We start from the raw sequence: 11525 nt of genomic DNA on the forward strand, positions 1-11525 counted from the left end.
TTCGCACCAAGGCGGCAGGAATCGCGAGCGTTTTCGCTTGTATGCGAAACAGGCTTTTTACATGCACCTTCCAAACTGTGTGGCATTCGCTATTCGTTTTTTTTTTCTGCGAATTACAAGAGGTCACTTCTCTGAGTTTTTTTCATCGTAGTGACGTCATAATAAGCGTCACAACTTTGAATTATGCGCTCATAAAAATATTTATCAGTGACCATTAAGTCTTCAACTGCCAATTAAGCAAACGTCAAAACTAAAAAAAAAATAAAGTCAGTTTATTAGATCGCATCGATCCTGTATAATTTTTTATCGAAGCCCTGGATTCGAGGTTATGCTCAACCCTGAAGTGCCTGAGGGGTGGGGTCACTTTCATTAGAATTTCATTGGTTAACTGCAGCCTAAGCAGGCGTCAGGAAATAACCATCCCCGCTTATTTATTTTCTAAATGTTAAAAAGAGTAAAAAAAGCATAATCTCATAACCTTGATAAAGGCTTCGTTCTTGTACTTTCACAGTGAATATTCGATCCCTATTCGATTTCAGGTCGCTTGCTTTTAGGTTACAGTTTGCATACTGGACTCTGTGTCGATATTTCGGTAACTTGCAGTTAGCACTTTTGTAAACTGTGCAAATATAGGTCTTGGTCTTCTACATAATCGCCAGGCTTGCTTCACTTCAGCCATTTCGCCACCTTTGGAGGGGTTGTGACCCCTTCTCAAGAATGGAACCAGCCATCTTTGAAATTAATAATAATAATAATAATTGGTTTTTTGGGGAAAGGAAATGGCGCAGTATCTGTCTCATATATCTTTGGACACCTGAACCGCGCCGTAAGGGAAGGGATAAAGGAGGGAGTGAAAGAAGAAAGGAAGAGAGAGGTGCCGTAGTGGAGGGCTCCGGAATAATTTCGACCACCTGGGGATCTTTAACGTGCACTGACCTCACACAGCACGCGGGCGCCTTAGCGTTTTTCCTCCATAAAAACGCAGCCGCCGCGGTCGGGTTCGAACCCGGGAACTCGGGATCAGTAGTCGAAAGTCTTCAACTGCCAATTAAGCAAACCCCAAAACTAAAAAAAATAAAGTCAGTTTATTAGATCGCATCGATCCTGTATAATTTTTTATCGAAGCCCTGGATTCGAGGTTATGTTCAACCCTGAAGTGTCTGAGGGGTGGGGTCACTTTCATTAGAATTTCATTGGTTAACTGCAGCCTAAGCAGGCGTCAGGAAATAACCATCCCCGCTTATTTATTTTCTAACTGTTAAAAAGAGTAAAAAAAAGCATAATCTCATAACCTTGGTAAAGACTTCGTTCTTGTACTTTCACAGTGAATATTCGATCCCTATTCGATTTCAGGTCGCTTGCTTTTAGGTTACAGTTTGCATACTGGACTCTGTGTCGATATTTCGGTAACTTGCAGTTAGCACTTTTGTAAACTGTGCAAATATATGTCTTGGTCTTCTACATAATCGCCAGGCTTGCTTCACTTCAGCCATTTCGCCATCTTTGGAGGGGTTGTGACCCCTTCTCAAGAACGGAACCAGCCATCTTTGAAATTAATAATAATAATAATAATTGGTTTTTTGTGGAAAGGAAATGGCGCAGTATCTGTCTCATATATCTTTGGACACCTGAACCGCGCCGCAAGGGAAGGGATAAAGGAGGGAGTGAAAGAAGAAAGGAAGAGACAGGTGCCGTAGTGGAGGGCTCCGGAATAATTTCGACCACCTGGGGATCTTTAACGTGCACTGACATCGCACAGCACACGGGTGCCTTAGCGGTTTTCCTCCATAAAGACGCAGCCGCCGCGGTCGGGTTCGAACCCGGGAACTCCGGATCAGTAGTCGAGCGCCCTAACCACTGAGCCACCGCGGCGGGGCCTTGGCCGTTAAGGATTGGCGCGGGAGATGGCTTCCTCGATTCATGGTGCTTATACATACTGTCGAAAAAAAAATGGGAGGGGACACCTAAGCTCGGCCTTAAGGGAATGACGCGGTAGAGCAATGGGTTGATTCCCATATATGCAGAAGGTCATTCTCTACTTTACATGCATATATCCCTGGGAGTCCTTACACCACACCTGTCGCAGTGGTATAGACGTTAAGCGATGCGCCACTGCACTGCGATGACAGGTGCTCCCAGCGGTGGGTCTTGTGCGGCCCAGGTTGCTCTTCCGGAGCGACCAATAATTAACTGCTGCAGGCCACAGTGGACACTTTGCTTACTATCGATCGAGATACATAGATCATGATCCCAAGGCCATGGGTTCGATCTCGGCAACGGCGGCCTTATTTCGATGGAAGTGAAATGCAAAACATTGGCGGTGGTTTAGCTTCGGTTAAACCTGGAGTGACGCGATAGTATACAGCTGGCCGAGTGGAACTTGCTCAGTTGAATTGCAAAGTCAGTCTTTCGCCGCTCCGTTTCGCTGGGCGTTCCTTCTTCATCCTCGTCCCACTTGACACGGCGCATGCGCACAGCTGTGGCAGCTTGGTTTCGCCGGCGCGCCGCGCCGCTGGCAGCAGCAGCCGCTCCGCACCACGTGACCACGTGGCGGTGGAGGCGCCGCCACGCTGAAGGCTCGAAACGATACTATAATGTAGCTATCGCTACGAAAGACCCTTGTACTGTGCAATAATAGCACACTCTGGAGAAATCCAGGCGGTCTCAATTATAATGAAGTCCTTCACTACGGCGTACACTAAAGCCCATCGCCTCGGAACGTTTAACTCCATATACCAATACCAAAGTTACCCGTGCTCGTACTTCGGAAATAACTGTCTGCCCGTGAAACTTCAGCCATTCAAATATTTTCTATTTGAGCTATTGAACTATCACTATTTTGTTTCAGATGTACCGTTTTGCTCAGTCCTGGCAAAGGAACCAGGGCACAACGATTAAGCTAGGAACACCACTGCACTTCACGAAAGGTCGCAATAGTCGCGAAATCGCTATTCAAGGATACGAATTTCAAATGCAGTCATGGCAACAACATTCCTGGTAGTACTATGTCCTTTATTAGTGCGAGAAAACTAATCCGGAGGTTCAGAACCTAGCAAAATCGACTCTTGCCGATTGTATACGTTGTTGTTGTCTTCATACTATGGCACATCCGATTGTATGTCTGGGCAGCGCGAGCGCTCCGCCCCGCGGCAATGCCCGCTAATCGTCGTCTTCTACGTAGCACAAATCCGCGCTTTCGCACCGATTCGAATGCAGTAAACATTCTCTGTCATTTCTGTCTTGCGACTGTGGTAACGCGTTGTCCAAACGCACACGCACATTGTTGTAAATAGTCTCGCGAGGACTATTTCTTTTGTTGTGAAATTTATGCTCTGAATACCATATATAATTCGCGTAAACATTGCAACGTCATGGAGGCTGCAGTTTGTAAAAACAAAAATGCCGTTTTTCCAGGCGTATAAGCTCAATCCTCATGAAGATTTATCCCTGTTCGAGGACAATACAAAAATATGTCTGAAGTCCTTTAAATTGCCAAAAATGAAAGATCGAGCGCTTAAGCACTTGCTCGAATGAGCTTATTGGCATGCTTTCGACACTGCTGAACCAACTTAAGCAAGCGACACGAGATATAGAACGCGTGAGTGTGCCCGTCTTATTGTCCATTCCTTTGCGGGCGCTTGCAGCGATGCGGTGCAGTGCGGAAACTCGACCGACCTACCAGAGGCCCTTTTTGGAGGCGATGTGCATCGAACAGTTGTCATAAACAGGTAGTAATGCACGCACTGGAGCTTGTTCGAGACATAATCCTCCTCCGTACTTGGCCCTGCTGCGGTCAACCTGCATGGACTTAACAGCCAACGGCAGCGTACTGCCGCCCAGCCGGGTTGGAGGTTTCCTAAGAACTCAGTCGTCAAGCGTCTGTTGATATTCACCAGGCTTTATGAGTGATATACACGTGTCAAAACTTTCGAAGATTCGTCTGCAGGGCAATTTGAAGCTCCCTGACTTTCCACTAGCGCCCGCCTGTGTTGTGTGTATTTCTGTCGCGCTGTATTAATCTTTTGTAACAATGAACAAAGTAGCCCAGACCAAAATCCTGATCCCACCTACGCCTGGGAAAAGAACTGGCCCCGCACCCTACAGCCAAAGCTGCATCCCCAGATGTTGGAGATAAGGACTGGATGTCAGGGCCCAGGCTCAGCTTGGCCGCGAGACCATTGAGAGAACATTCCTGAAAACATGCGTACTCCCTTCCCAGGGTGCAACCATTCCCCGGACCAGCTTGATCACGTGACCAGAGGCGCACATTCTTCATAGCTCTAGTGCCCGTGTTCCTCATGACTTAGGAGTCTTAAGGAAGTCATAAATGAATTATGTGCAGAATATAATCAGTCCTAGATGCAGCCTTCATTGATTGTGCCACACCGCATCGACCACTTGTGACTTCCGCATGCCGCGTAATCTGGATGGGCGTGACCGCACACGCCTCGACCGGATTTGCTTTGCTGTAGCTGCATTAGCGAATTCCTGCACAAAAGCGGACGCTCCAGTAATCCACAGTGCCATAAGCTAATACCTTGGGCACTTAATCTTAAGCTTAATCTGCGGCTTAAGTCGCCCTCATCACGCAGAACAATGAATATTGAATTAGGTTTATGCCAGGACAGCACTGTCAGGATGCAGGCCTCCGAGCATGGTGACACTGCTGTTACTGTACCCGAGGGCTAGCGTATAATTGAGACCCTGCTGCCATTCAGCGATGTGTCTGAGCGTGCGATCGTAGTCAATTGGAAGAGTGCAGTCACATAGCATAGCCATATGCTTTGCTGGGTGACAGTGTCAACAAGTTTGTGCAGCTATCAAAGATCGCGCAGTAGGCACCTGCAGCTACACACCGTGAACGAACAGGCTTTCATCCAAACAATGCGTAGATAGAAGAGCAGCGGAGGCACCTGGGGATGGGCGCCTAGCAGAATTAAGTCACATTGCTCATAACCTGACCATTATTTGCACTGTTAGATACAATCGCGCACTCGCGAATGTTCTGGCGTTGTACCGGGGCTTCGATGGACACCTGAAAATTACACTTGAGCACCGTTGGCGTTATGTATGGCTATGCAAAGTTGTGCACCACTGTAAGAGTGCACTGCTGACGTTGTGCTACTGACTGCGCACGACAGTTGCCGATAAGGCCTGGTTTGTGCTACCCTTGCACTTGAACTCATTACAGCGGCTGTTGTGTTTTGGGCGTCAGTGGAGTTCACTGCGCCCCGACCATCCCCATGTTCGAGCGTGTTCTTCAAATAGACTGTGCTTTGTTGCCTGCAGCGGGATATGCTTCTGGCGACGATCTTGGCTCATTAAACCGTCGTATTCACAGGCAGCGATGGCAGATTGGGTCAGCGACGCAAACACATGAGGCATCCAGAGATCGCGCGAAGACCACATCATCACGCCTGACGCTCTGCAAAAGAATGCAGTCAAATGAAGTGATGGCGTTGAGGACACCGACACCGGAAATCCAGCGGCCAGCTGTGCCCCGAACGGCTGTCAGAAAGAGTTGCACAATGTACGCGGCGTGCACAATAATAGTTTTTATTCAGTTCACTCGTAAACAAAGAAAGGCGGGCATGCCTATCCCATTCGTTGGTTTGTGTGGGAACGCCTGGTAACAGTGGTACGCAGCCGGAAATTAACCAGAAAAGAGGTCACTTATTAAGACAGTGTGGAACCATGAATAGGATATACATGTCCAATATTCTTGGACAGAAATTTTGAATATTGGAAAATTGTAAAGTACTGTAATGGAAATATTGAAGCTAAGTATCCATTCTCCCGATGTGTAGCAAGACCTTTCTCTCAAAGTTTTTCCATCGCTCGCATAGAGCAGTCAGGACTGCTATCATATAGAAAACCAAGGGGGAACGCCTTTGGCGGTAGCGAAAAGGTTAATAGCAAAAAAATGCAAGTCTGCCGATGGGATATCTGCGGACATATTGCTTGTTATAGTAAAAATCTTACAATATAGGAAACAATTGCGTTCATAAACTCTTTCCCGTTCAAAAATGCTTTGGTCCAAAATTGTTGAGTATGCACTCAAGAGAAGTTGTTCTTGATAGTTAGTACTCATGTAATATTGTTATTTAGCAGTGATCGAATTTCAGAATGGCTGCTCTGAGTTAACTTTTAGAATTTAAAGAAAATATGTCACGCAGTTCATTAAATATAGCTGGGATATAAACCAGGAACATATTGCCTTTCCTTTTAAGCACTGCTTGCCCTGTTAAGTTATTCACGAAATCGAAGATATAAACATTCAAAGTAAACAGGTTGGGCTAAGAAACAATGTGCAGAAAAACTAATATTGAATAGTCGAAAAAGAGGCCAACAGTTTACGATAGGCGGCTAGGTATTGAAAGTGGTAAGGGAGTATATCTCGCAGCTTCGACGTCCTGAATGACGTTGTGTTAAGTCATTTTATTCAGCGGTTCACTCTACACAATGCTATTTTTATCATTTTCATCACTGATGGCGGAGTTCACGCCTTTGCCGGGGCTTCACTTCCGACAGGTAAGCTGGCTCTGCTGTGACGGCTTGCTGGCAGATGGGTTGTAACAAGCGACAAATGCCGGCTGTAAAAGTTGCTCTGGACCAAAATTGACCTCAAATTTAATCGTGTGTATCCTATAGACAGTTATAACCAGCATATTATACATAGTGGTACAAAGCGGGGCATTTTGATTTTTAAGATTATTTTATTAGTCCCGCCATTCCACCACTCCAACCACCACCAGTCCCCCTAGTCTGTTATAACGTAGTTCATTAACACCTAAACACGCTTGATCTAAAATCTTTGCTGGTTAAACAAAAAAGTGAGACCATCCGTTATATCCGGCTGTCCGTATTATCCGGAACCACTGTAACGGGCGATTGAGAGACAGGAATAGGGCGCAATGGGTTGGGAACAAAATTCAACTTAATGATATCCTAAGACCAAGAAAATGAAATGGCCTTGGGCAGGGCTGTCATGGGGAGAGCAGATGTCCGATGGTCGCTTACTGTGAAAGGAAGGCGGTAGAGTCAGAAGGCGACAGAAGCCACACTTTAGCACTTGAAGCGCGTATTTCGAGTTCGTCACTATAACCAAGGGCAGAGACGAGGAAGTCTGAGGTCTTGCTAAGCCCGCCTCAATACGCAACAATAATGGCGCCTTTCCGTAAAGTAACACTTTCAGTCGTCGTTGGGGGCACAACACGGGTAAGGCGGGCAGAGCAGAAAGCCCTCAAAGATGGCCTGTGTGGAACAATGCTGCGCGAGATCCTTGATCAGTTGAAAACTGATTGATTGATTGATTGATTGATTGATTGATTGATTGATTAAATAACCTAGACTGCGCTTTGAATATTCCTCGTGCTCGTGATAAGCGGAGTACACCTATGGCGGAAACACGTTGGTGCGTGTTGGAACATCTAGAAAGAAAACTTCATCTATCGATGTTTCTCTGTGACAGGATTGGCAGGACGAACGGCTTCACCCGGAAGATTATAACGGCGGTGAATGACTCACTATTGCTATTCAGAGACGCGACTAAGCGTGCGATCGAGGTGAATTGGAAGAGTGCAGTCACCTATGTATCTGAAACTTTGTGGGCACACGTAGCAGAGTCTTGTTTCAACTAGCGCCACCATGCTTCGCTGGGTAGCAATGTCAAGGCATTTCGCTGAGTTGTCAAAACTAGCACAGGCGAAATATGCAGCCACAAGCCAATAATGTACACGTTTTCATCCAATAATGCGCGAATACAAGAGCAGTAGAGACTACGGGGACGTACTGTGTACACAAGAGCACATAGCCCGATTACTGTTCGCCCCGTCAGATACAATCGCGCACTCGCAAATGCTCTGGCGATGTCCCGATTTGCGGCCCTGGCGGCCAACAAAGAAATAATAATAATAATAATAATAATAATAATAATAATAATAATAATAATAATAATAATAATAATAATAATAATAATAATAATAATAATAATAATAATAATAATAATAATAATTGGTTTTTTGGGGAAAGGAAATGGCGCAGTATCTGTCTCATATATCGTTCGACACCTGAACCGCGCCGTTAGGGAAGGGACAAGGGAGGGAGTGAAAGAAGAAAGGAAGAATGAGGTCCCGTAGTGGAGGGCTCCGGAATAATTTCGACCACAAGAAAACCTCCGCAGAAACGCATTCAGTGGAGACCTAAACATTAAGCTTCTGCAGCGCAAACTTTGCTTATTACTGAGTAAAGTTGTGCACTGCTGGCGCCAGCGCATTTGGCTTCGAACGCTTGTCGCCGACACATCCGAGGACCCGTCGCGGTGGCTCAGTGGTTAGGGCGCTCGACTACTGATCCCGAGTTCCCGGGTTCGAACCCGACCGCGGCAGCTGCGTTTTTATGGAGGCAAAACGCTAAGGCGCCCGTGTGCTGTGCGATGTCAGTGCACGTTAAAGATCCCCAGGTGGTCGATATTATGCCGGAGCCCTCCACTACGGCACCTATTTCTCTTTCTTCTTTCACTCCTTCCATTATCCCTTCCCTTACGGCGCGGTTCAGGTGTCCAACGATATATGAGACAGATACTGCGCCATTTCCTTTCCCAAAAACCAATTATTATCATTATTGCTGATTAAAAAAACATCAAGCGCTTATTACATTAGGCCTTAAATTGATGTCCGCTCCTCTTTTGGTACATTGCTGTGGACGGCATTGACAACGAAAAGGTCGTATTCGTTACGCCTTACTATTTGCCAGTTGAAGTCCAGGACGTTCAGCCTATGTAATGCTCCTAATGCTAATGCACCACTGGGGCCCCAAACTATAGGGGACCTCCACCTAGTGCTTGTAAGGACCGGTCACTTACGGGCTGATGCAAGCATACCTCTTGTCCCTTGTATAGCGTAATGTTTTTAATACCGCCATATACACTCTGGTTTTTTATCGCAGCGCAAAGAAATTTTTAGTACAAAGTTATTGTGTTGTTTTAATTCGTTATTTTTTCCGAAGAAACGCCGCTTTAGCTATTGTTTTTATACTTTTTCGCGACATTTGTGAGCAACACTATATGTTGCGGCGCTTCTCTATGATACGTGCTATCTCATTAAATGGCTCTAACTATATTACAACACAATTCATTTCAGAAAAAAAGTTTAACTTATAAAAAGTGTGTTGTGCTGCGTTTCCGGCCATAAATTTCGTACAAAGGCATTGGTAGTGAAAATATTAAATGTAGCCCAATTGACAGCTAGTTTCATTGATACTTCTCTCAGTGATTTTTATCGGAGCCTTTTTTTGCTTTATGCGTGAAAAAAAAAAAGAGGTTCATCGCTGCACCTCGAGCCATGGTTGACCCGTATCGCCACTTCACTGCTCGGCACGCTAGCGCCGGTTCTCGAGAGCCATACACTGTTCGGGAAGCCCGCTGCAGCCAACGTGTAAGAGATAACAGTGCTCCAAGGGGCTTTGCGTCAGCAACGAAGCCTGTGCGTGAGTCGGCTGAAAAATAAAGATCGGCCCACAGCGCCTTCACTACCCTCGCTACGGCTTAACCGCAGTGGCTGAGCACGCATGACGTAGGGAAACGAATTTCTATCGTCACCGCTGCTACATGGGCCGATCGCTGGGCAGCGCAAAAGCGGTGTGGTGATAGCGCCGAAAGGTAGTTTTAGTAGGCTGCACGCAACATCATTGCAACTACTTCGTGACTTCGGCAGTGCTTATGGAGACAGTACAAGAACCTATGCAAGCAAGTCAGTCTGCGGCCTTTGAAAATCGTCATGGAGGTGAGACACCATATTTCAATTATCCTGCGACTAGAAAAGTAATTTAGACCGTACATTAAACGGTAACTGCACGAGCCTGTGTTCCTTGCGAAGGGCGACGTACGACGGTGCGCGTGTGGCGCTGGAAGCGAAGAGAGCGTTTTTATTGCAGCCGCCGCGGTCGGGTTTGATCCGGAGTTCCCGGGTTCGAACCCGACCGCGGCGGCTGCGTTTTTATGGAGGAAAAACGCAAAGGCGCCCGTGTGCTGTGCTATGTCAGAGCACGTTAGAGATCCCCAGGTGGTCGAAATTATCCCGGAGCCGTCCACTACGGGACCTCTCTCTTCTTTTCTTCTTTCACTCCCTCCTTTACCTCTCCCTTACGGCGCGGTTCAATTGTCCAACGGTATATGAGACATACTGCGCCATTTCCTTTCCCCCAAAACCAATTATTATTGCAGCATCGGTTGCTGCCGCTTCAGCATACAGTCGCGTTGCGTTATCAACAATTTATGAGTCCTCTAGTACCCAGTTTTTAAGACTAAACAATACGGATAGGTAAAAACAATGATGAAAATCCCTCTTTGGTAACACACAAGAGCAGTGGCGCTAAACTACGGTTTATGGTGCTGATACTATTAAGAACTGATAGAGATATAGGCCACAACATCCTTTCTTTTCTGCTAGCCGCCTTGGTGGATCAGCGGTTATGGCGCTCAGCTGCTGACCCGACAGACGCAGGTTCGATCCATAGGCTTCTGTCTATAAAGTCTATAGACTCTCTATAGACAAACCCTACAGAACAGTCTGTAGGCAATAAAAATCCTGTGGACAGTCTATAGACTAGGAATAAACAAAAGAAATATCTATAGGAGGGCAATATAGCCTATAAGAAGTCTATAGACTGTAGACCATTTTTATACGCGTGGCCACGGCGGTTGCATTTCGATGGATGCGAAATGCTAAGACCCGTGTGCTGTGCGATGTCAGCACAGGGAAAAGAAACCCAGGTGGTCGAAATTCCGGAGCCCTGTACTACGGCGTCCCTAATAGCCTTTTTCGCTTTGGGACGGTAAACCCACGTAAACCAAAATATCGTTATATACTACTACTTTTTTATGGAGGAAAAACGCTAAGGCGCCCGTGTGCTGTGCGATGTCAGTGCACGTTAAAGATCCCCAGGTGGTCGAAATTATTCCGGAGCCCTCCACTGCGGCACCTCTCTCTTCCTTTCTTCTTTCACTCCCTCCTTTACCCTTCCCTTACGGCGCGGTTCAGGTGTCCAACGATATATGAGACAGATACTGCGCCATTTCCTTTCCCTCCAAAACCAATTATTATTATTATTATCTCACCCCGCCGTAAGGGAAAGGATAAAGGAGGTACTGAGAGAAGAAAGAAAGAGGTGCCGTAGTGGAGGGCTCCGGAATAATTTCGACTACCTGGGAATCTTTAACGTGCACTGACATCGCAAAGCGCATGGGCGCCTTTGCGTTCCGCCTCCACCGAAACGTGGCTGCCGCGGTCGGGTTCGAACCCGGATACTCCGACTCAGTAGACGAGAGCCTTAACCACTGAGTCACCGCGGCGGATGCCACATAATTTATGGAGAATATCGGAGGGGGTTGAGCGCAAACTCTGGTACGTTTGTCATGGAATGACCCCGCTGCATGGAGGAAGGAAAAATTACATGCCCCGCTGCCTCCCTCGCCTTGAATAACACCTGTGCCACCGCTCGCCGAATCACGTGGCTGTGACGTCAGG

This window comes from Amblyomma americanum, chromosome 5 (genome assembly GCF_052857255.1).
Source record: "Amblyomma americanum isolate KBUSLIRL-KWMA chromosome 5, ASM5285725v1, whole genome shotgun sequence".
NCBI classification, from domain to species: domain Eukaryota; kingdom Metazoa; phylum Arthropoda; class Arachnida; order Ixodida; family Ixodidae; genus Amblyomma; species Amblyomma americanum.